This window comes from Coturnix japonica, chromosome 12, assembly GCF_054131305.1.
Source record: "Coturnix japonica strain WE chromosome 12, WE-NBRP24, whole genome shotgun sequence".
Taxonomy (NCBI): domain Eukaryota; kingdom Metazoa; phylum Chordata; class Aves; order Galliformes; family Phasianidae; genus Coturnix; species Coturnix japonica.
The window spans coordinates 7477364-7485396 of NC_140674.1; the positions used below are offsets into that span (position 1 = coordinate 7477364).

Consider the following 8033-nt stretch of genomic DNA (forward strand, 5'->3'; position numbering starts at 1 on the left):
TAAGTTCTAATTGTAAAAGTGCAATTTCAGAGAGTTTCACAAACTAGAAAGCCCAGAAAGCTAAGCTTAGAGATAGCAGAGGTGGGTAATGGAAAAAAAAAGGGTAATTCCAGCATTCCCTTTGTTCTCATTACAAAATCAAAGTTCAAGTAAAGTCGCCTACCCAGCCAAAGGAAAGGTAGTGTCATCTACAAAGCCCATTATATTTATAGAATGTACAATGTCCTTAACCAGAAGGACTGTGTTATATTGTATTTTTGAAGGATTTTTTGAATGATTTTTTTTTTTGGGGGGGGGTGCAATTCTGTTTAAAGGAAAAAAAACTTGTAACACTAATGAAATTCAAGCTAACAGTACAGCTGCTGTGCTTTAGTAGCCAGGATATAAATTCTCCAGATTGAAGAAATTACAGTTTTACACCTCTTCATTATATTCATTTTGTTATCATGGGTCAGATTCTCAGCTGATATAAGTAAGTTATTTTTTCCTTGCTGAATTCCACAGAATCATAATTTACAGTGAATGAAGATGTGACTTATTGTTTCAGCATAAGTGACTGCTGAATTTATAGGGATATAATTGTGATACTTGCAAGTAAATAAATAAAAAGCTTTAAATTTCTCATTTGTAATAGAAGTGCAGAGTGTGGGGGGGGGGAGGGAAGAAAAAAGAAAGGAAAGGCCATGAAATGATTAGACAGCTTGTGTGACTAATAGGAATACGGTCCCTAAAGGGAAGGAACATCTTACCAATACAAGTGCACTCAATTAGAGTTTTAAATCAGAGTGTAATTATGTTTTTTAGGGGGCTTTGGAGGGGGGGAAGAAAAGAAAAAGAAGAAAGGTTTTCATCTTCTAGGTGGCCTCGTTTTAGCTAAAAGACAAATTTGGGAAGTGTTTTTACTAAGATGATGGTCTACATCCTTCATGCATTTGGACTGAATCCAGCCCCCAAAGGGCTGGAAACAGTTGTATTAGCTTCCTTGTACCAGACTTTAAAAACAACAAAACAGTATAAATACAATAGCAAAAATGAAGAGCCCACACAGCAGAATAGCCCATGTGCTCACATTATAGAATCACAGACTCCTTGTAGTTGGGAGGGACCTTTAAAGGTCGTCTAATCCAACTCCCCTGCAATGGAAAGGAATTCTTATACATATCTTAGCATTTGGAAAATGAAAGCATTGTTTACTCCAATTACGTATGAAATATAATCACAGAAAGGCTTAGATTTAAAGGGACTTCTTTAAAAATCAGGAAACGTTCTAGATTATTGCTTAGAGGTGAGCAGCACCAGTGGAACAACAAAAGAAAAACAAATGATAGGAAATCCCAGTGTGTGCAGGTCTGAATGGCTGCTTCACTTCTTTTCAGGTTTTATGCAGGCCATGCTGTATTTCCTGCAATTTGAATCCTGCACAAACTATGAAGCTGTAACTATTTTGGTGTCTCAGCGCTATTATAATAAAATACTAATGTAGCTCACATTAGCCTAACCTAAATCCTGTAATAATTAATTTCAGAGGAAAGCATACAGTGCCCGTCTGAAAACTATTTATTAATTACCTTTTGCTGTGATTTTGTTGATCACCACAAGCTAAACACAGTTAGTACTTGGATGCAGGACCTCCTAGTCCTTCTTGGTGCAATGGGAAGTGTTATGAATAGCTCAGCAGGTGACTTGGAGTGCAGTGATGTGGCAGTGTGCAGGTTGAGACTGGAACCGAGAGAATGATGGCATACTTTGTTTGTCTGAACTGAAAAATGAGAAAGAAGAAATAAATAGAGTAGTCCACTGTAAACATTATGTTTTTTCCGGCATATTGTTTGATTTTGGGTGGAGGTTGTTTAATATTTTCAATGAATGCTTTTTATTTTTCTTACCACAATTTTAAACATGGGATACAATCTCAAAATTCCAATTGAAAGCAGTCTATCTTCAGGATTTCTGAGCAAAAAAGTTTTGAAGTTTCTGAGAAATGCATTAGAATGCAAAAATTAAGTGTTTAAATGACAGAAAGCAAATAATAAGTTACTAAAAAGATCTGCTTGTCCAAAATCCAACACAATACATTAAGCAAAGAGAATTTCAGGCAAATGAGGAATAACTACTATGGTCCAGACTTGCCTTTATCTACAGTGTCTGCAGGCTATGTCTGAAAGAAGCTCTAGAGGAAGCTGAGCCATAATTTCAAATACATATAGGTGCTAAAATAAGTCACTTAAGTTAATGTTAAGCTTATCTTCAAATACAGATCCTCTCATGCATTATAGCATCTAAGATATCCCCGAACTTTCAGGCTTTAGGGTTTCAGTCTGTCTAGCATATGCTCAGCTGCCAACTAAGATTGATTCCAACCCAAGTTACCACTAGTCTCAAATATCCTATCCTTTAAGCCCTAAGCAGGCCAACAGCCCACTTCAACAATTATAAAGGAGACAGCGCAGCTGTACTAGTCATACCCACTACTCTAACCCAATACTCAACTTTTTAATAAGCTATAAGTTAACTAATCTCTTTACATAAGGACATAAACCTGATATTTTTCTTCCCAGAACAGTACTTCGGTTGATCTCCTGTAAGATCCTATACAGCCTGTATCTCTTTCTTCTTCTGAAGCCATTACCATTCATAGGGGAAAGAGACCCGAACCTCTTTAGTTAGTGCATCAGCCAGAGAAACTTGCAAGTCATTTCTTTCCCAGTGAAAAAGCGGAGAACAAGAGATAGAGCTACCTCATGTCCTATTGCTTGTGATACATGCAGAGAAGCAAAGGGAACACCCTTGTGCAGAAATGTAATGCAAGTTCTAACTAATCTAAGCTGTATTATTTTATTCCTTACCTTTCAATTATTAAAAAATGTTAGCCTATAAAGAAAGAAGAATAATCAGCACAGACTTGAGGGGGGCACTATAGAAACGAGAAGCTGAAGTCAAAACAAAAGTTTCTTAAATTATATGTTTATCAGATTAAAATAAGAATCAAGGAGAAGGTGGATTCCTGAACCCAAAGAGGAAACTGACAGTGTAATAGAGGCAGGAGCTGCATTAAACTGTGCTGTGATCTCTGTTTAAAAGTATCACTTGGCATTTTGTTATTTGCACCTACTCTATGCCAGCATACAGCTAGCAGCTAAGGCATGAAGGCATTTCTAGCTTTCTTAACTATAACTGCAGTGAAAATTGATTGACTGTATCCAATGTATTAGAACAGATAACCAAGTAGATAATTGCATACATATCTAACAGTCATTGGAGTGGAAAACTGTAAAAGTAAAAAAGAAGAGGTAGAGGCATGGAGCAAAATGTGTTTTGGTGATTATCTGGGAAGATTATTAGACTGGGCTTTTTTTGAGATTGTACAAGAAAAGGAAATTTTCACCCATGTAATCTGAATGTAATGAATCCTTTATTACACTTCTTTCATCTACTGGTTTGACTTTCCTCTCTATAATAGGTTTGAGTCCTGCTGTTTTAACCTGATGCCTTCATTTAATATCAACATTTATTTTGGAGTAGAAGTATTATCTCTTTACAGTAATACGTTTGGAATTGCTTTCCCAGTTATAACCTTAGTACTTCTATCAAAACAATACAATTCTAGCAGTAACCAAAATGATCTTGCAAAGGAAGGTATTCATGCTTCCTTATTCCTTTCAGAACAGTTTATATCAGTAAGCCTAAGACTCTAATTTGCACTCCAGAATACTCAACATATAGCTAGGGAATCAAGTGACCTATAATCTGAAAAAGTCCAAGCTCACATAAAACAAAACCATGATTTGTAAGTAAGTGTGCTGCAACTGTTCCCATCTTCATGCAGCGTGACCTCATAGCAGGAAGCATAATGCTTTGACATAAATTGAAATCAGATGATATTTGTTCTTTGTCTTCATGTTTTTAGTAATTTCTAATTGTGACCACGAATCACGCTATTAGAAGAATAGTGCAGCAAGGTTAGCACGTAAATCTTGTTATTTCTATTGTTGCCATAATCAACTTACCTGCCTTCTAATACATAAGTCAGGATTCTGTTGTTTGAAACAGCCTTAGGTCCTAATTGGAAGTAATTTCTGTGTGGTAAAATCTACAAGACTCCAACAAGACAGTTCTTGCACAGGAAGTTAAGAGTTAGTTCCTTACATTGCTCAGAACATATTCAAAGTTGCTCTTAAAATTCCAGAGTGTGAGCAAGCTTCACATCTAGTAGAACTCTCACAGCTTCCTGCCTAAGTTTTTCATCAGTAACACTATATGACCTTCAGGAGCCACCCCTCTGACTGCATTACTTTAAAAGATCATTTTAAGAATGTAAAATATGAGCATGCTACAAGTTTCTAAAAGGACTGAATTCTTGGCTGGTTGCTGAAAACTATTCTGCTTTGCTTCACTGTAAATACACTAGTACTACTCAGTCTCATGTTTATTCATCAATACATGTTTAATTCAGCATTAAACAGATAAGGTCTTGCACAGGGCATAAGCAGTCCATCTTTGTAACATTGCTCTAAGGCTAGACAAAATCGTGGTGCATAGAAAGAAATACTAAGGAAGAACACTAGATTGTGGTCTAGTTGGTCTGCAGAAATACAGCACAGAAAGCCACTTGAATATCAGCACATACCTGTTAGCTCAGTTGGTGTTTTTTAGATACTTGACACAAATCAGATAGCATGAACATGTAATCTGGTGCTTGGTCACTTTGTGATGTTGGTGCTTTGCCTTATCTGAAATAACAAATAATTATTATTTTCTATAATGGGATCAAGGTGCAAATAAGTTACATTGCCATCTCAGCTTTTTAGCTATGAGGCGCAAGACTCTATCCCTACCCCTGCAACTGAAGGGCAAATTGTTTAGGGTGATATTACCTGGGTCCAGATGGTCCCACCTACAGCAAAATCTGTAGAGCTTGTTTATTTTGCAATGTTTCTGTACCTTGATCTTTTAACAGCTTTCTGAAGAAGGAGGGGGAAGGGTTGCTAGGCACATTATTTTGTATTGTCCTCATTGAATGGTTTTCCCTTACATTGGTGGTGTGTTTTTCTTCATTTCAGTTTTACTTAGTTGTTTTCCAGATAAAGAACTGAAGACACTAGGATTTTATAGAAAAAAGAATATGATTATTAGGCTACCTAATGATTTGCTTTCCTTTAGGGGTGGCAACACATGGAAATTATACTTACAGAAAAGGCAACAGCTCCTTGAAATGCAGCTCTTCTTCAAAAGGAAAATCTAAAAGCATTACTGGCAACTGTATATTTACCATTAATCAGTGATTCCATGGTAAATCTACTTAGCCTCACAAGGTAATTCAGATGGGAAAGGATCTCTCAAGAGGTGTCTGTCATACTCTGGCGTAAAACACAGTAGCTAATGAGATCGGGCTGGGTTGCTCAGGTTTCATATTTACATTAAAATATGAATAACGCCTTCACCTTGAGGCCACTTAGAAGGAATACAAATCACAACCCTGCAAGTGTAGTTCTATGGACTATCTTCAAGACATGCCCAAGCATACCAAACAAATATATAATTTACCAAATAGTAGCTAGCTTACTACATTTTCTGGTAGGATGCCAAAGTGAGGTCTCTGTGTGGGTAGGAGATGGTCAGATTTGGAAGTTTATTATGGAAGTTACTCGTAAATATGCCCTGCTTTTAAAGAAAGTTTTAGAGAAGACAACTCTTCAGTAATTATTTCCAAATTAGGTTCTTATTAAAGTTAATTAGAGCATAGTGCAGCCACAACTGGTGCATCCAAATGCTGCAGACATTGCAACTCTGGCTTTGACGATGTTAATACCACAAGACTGTGCCTCAAAGAGCAATTCAAATCAATTAACTTGAGAGAAACCCATGTTTATGATTTTCATGTTTGTTAGCAGGTAAAGTCTAGGTATTATTGTGGTCTAGATTACACCTTCGTGTGAAGACTACAAAGGGCCTGAGCCTTGCAAAGACTGTTCTTCAAGCTGGTTAACAAGCAATTCTTTTTTACATACCAGAAGTAAGGTCACTAACCACTGGGTCCCTGAGATGTCTTTAGGACTGGATTCCTTGTTATATTTGTATTTTAAATATCTGGTTAAAACAGCACAGACCTTTTTTTCTGTCTCCCTTCAGATATGATCTCTCATATGAGCCATACATCTCACCATATGAGCTGATTACTCTTTTTCACCTTTGTTAGTTATTTACAATGAAACCTTGGAATGTTGATTCCCTTACAAATCTTTTCTGTTGCAAATACAAGCACTGTAAAAGAATTCAGCCCATGGAAACAGGCTTAAGCTACTGCCATTTACTGAAGTGCCAGCTGATTAAGTTTAAGTCTGGTAACAAAAACTAACATGCTGAAAAAATGAAAGTTTAACTAAACTTTACAAAATATAGCAAAAGCCATGAAAGATTTTAGTGCATTTGGACAGTCAATAATGTAATTTCATCTTTAGCATAATGTATATATTTTTAAGGATCAAATGTATATGCTTTACTAAATGAAGTTTTAAAAGAATTCTTAAAGTCCAGTTAGTAATGTTTGATAATGTTTGAGTCTTGCAGATTTGGAAGGCAGCAAATATCCAACTCTAGCTGTCAAGATGGCATTTTCAGCAAGAAAGTAAGGCTACCATGATATTCATCTAAGTCGGTGTTTTACATGGGGAAAAAAAGAGGGAAAAAAAAAAGGTAGGGAAAAACAAGGCACGTTTCTGTACTCTAGCTGAAATTTTCTCTGTATACTATACGCAGAGGATGCACATGTGATAACTTCCCATTAGCAGAAATATCCTACATAGCCCATGTAAAAGATATGTGTGCTTTTATAAAAATGAAAGAAAGTAACCTCTAAACCTCTCACTGTCAGTGACCCCTTTGTTCACATAAATCAGTATAATATGTGCTCCTGCATCATCACTGTTCCTATGCTGGAATGACAGTACATATGAGCAGAGCATGAGAAATGAGATTTTGAGTGCTTTATGGGTGTGTCAAAAACTGGTGCTTTTTCTGAATGCCTTTTCTATCTTCTGTGGCATCTGCTTGCAGTTAGAAATGCAAGAGTCACCAGAAAACTTAATTCAGTGGTAAAGGATCTCCCAGCAGAAATTCACTGGAGTAGATATTTTTAACCAGTCCTTGATTTCTCAGGCATTCTCTAAGTTTGTCTCCAACACAGTCTCCCTCATTCTCATGTAAAAGTCTCTCCTTTTTGTGAAGTCATTAAGGTAAATATTTAGATAGTTGTGAGGTTCTGCACAGTTCAGATTCGTACACGCTGTGAATGTGAATTGCTCGTGTTATCTTGTTCTGTCAGTAACTGTCTGCCTTGCCAAATTCCAAGTAAGTGCAGAAAGCAAAAACCTCATTTGTCTTATTCTATAATGTAGTGCCACCATTATAATCGCAAGGCAAATAAATAGTTTACTGCTTCGATTGAGGTAAGTAAACATTAACTATTTTTATTAACTAAAATGGTGAATGCTGACAGCAGAGAAGCTGAATGGACTCAAGGAAACCATTACAAGACACATGGAGATGTGTGCCATGGTGAGAGACGGGCTGCAGCCTGGGAGACCCATCAGGACTGGAGTTGTCAGGAGTCAATGCTCTGCAAAATCTTTATAGACTATATGACGTTAAAAAAAAATTGCAGAAAGGGAAAATGCTTTTGTCCACTTGGCAACGGTGTTCTACGCCAAGCAAGCAGCCATTTATAAGTCCTACATGAAATTAAAAAGGTCAAGATATTGTTTTCCATTTCTGACTTTAACTGTGGTTTCAGTCAAGGACATTGGTGGGGAAGGTATACACCAGTTTCCTTTTTCTTCTCTAAAAAAGATGTTGTCTGAAAGTTCTGGTCTGGGAGAGTGGCAGCAGACAGCATGTTTGGGGTTAGCCTGAGGAAGAAATGAGTGTTTTGGGGTCACACCAAATCACAGTTTAGTTGGTCGGGTCATTTGAGGTCACAGCTCATTTGGACTTGAAGCTCATCTGAGGACACAAGTTAGAATTTGGGGGTTTTGACT

At 36.9% G+C, this 8033-nt stretch overlaps 1 long non-coding RNA gene across 1 annotated transcript; it reads right to left on the bottom strand.

The window, feature by feature from the left end:
• Nucleotides 1–302: 302 nt before the first annotated feature.
• On the bottom strand, nucleotides 303–7654 carry LOC146758844 (uncharacterized). Its single transcript, XR_014933524.1, has 2 exons — nucleotides 4628–7654; nucleotides 303–1759 (listed from the first exon to the last, which is right to left on the bottom strand). It is a non-coding gene; the product is annotated as an uncharacterized LOC146758844 (long non-coding RNA).
• Between the last annotated feature and the right edge of the window lie 379 nt (nucleotides 7655–8033).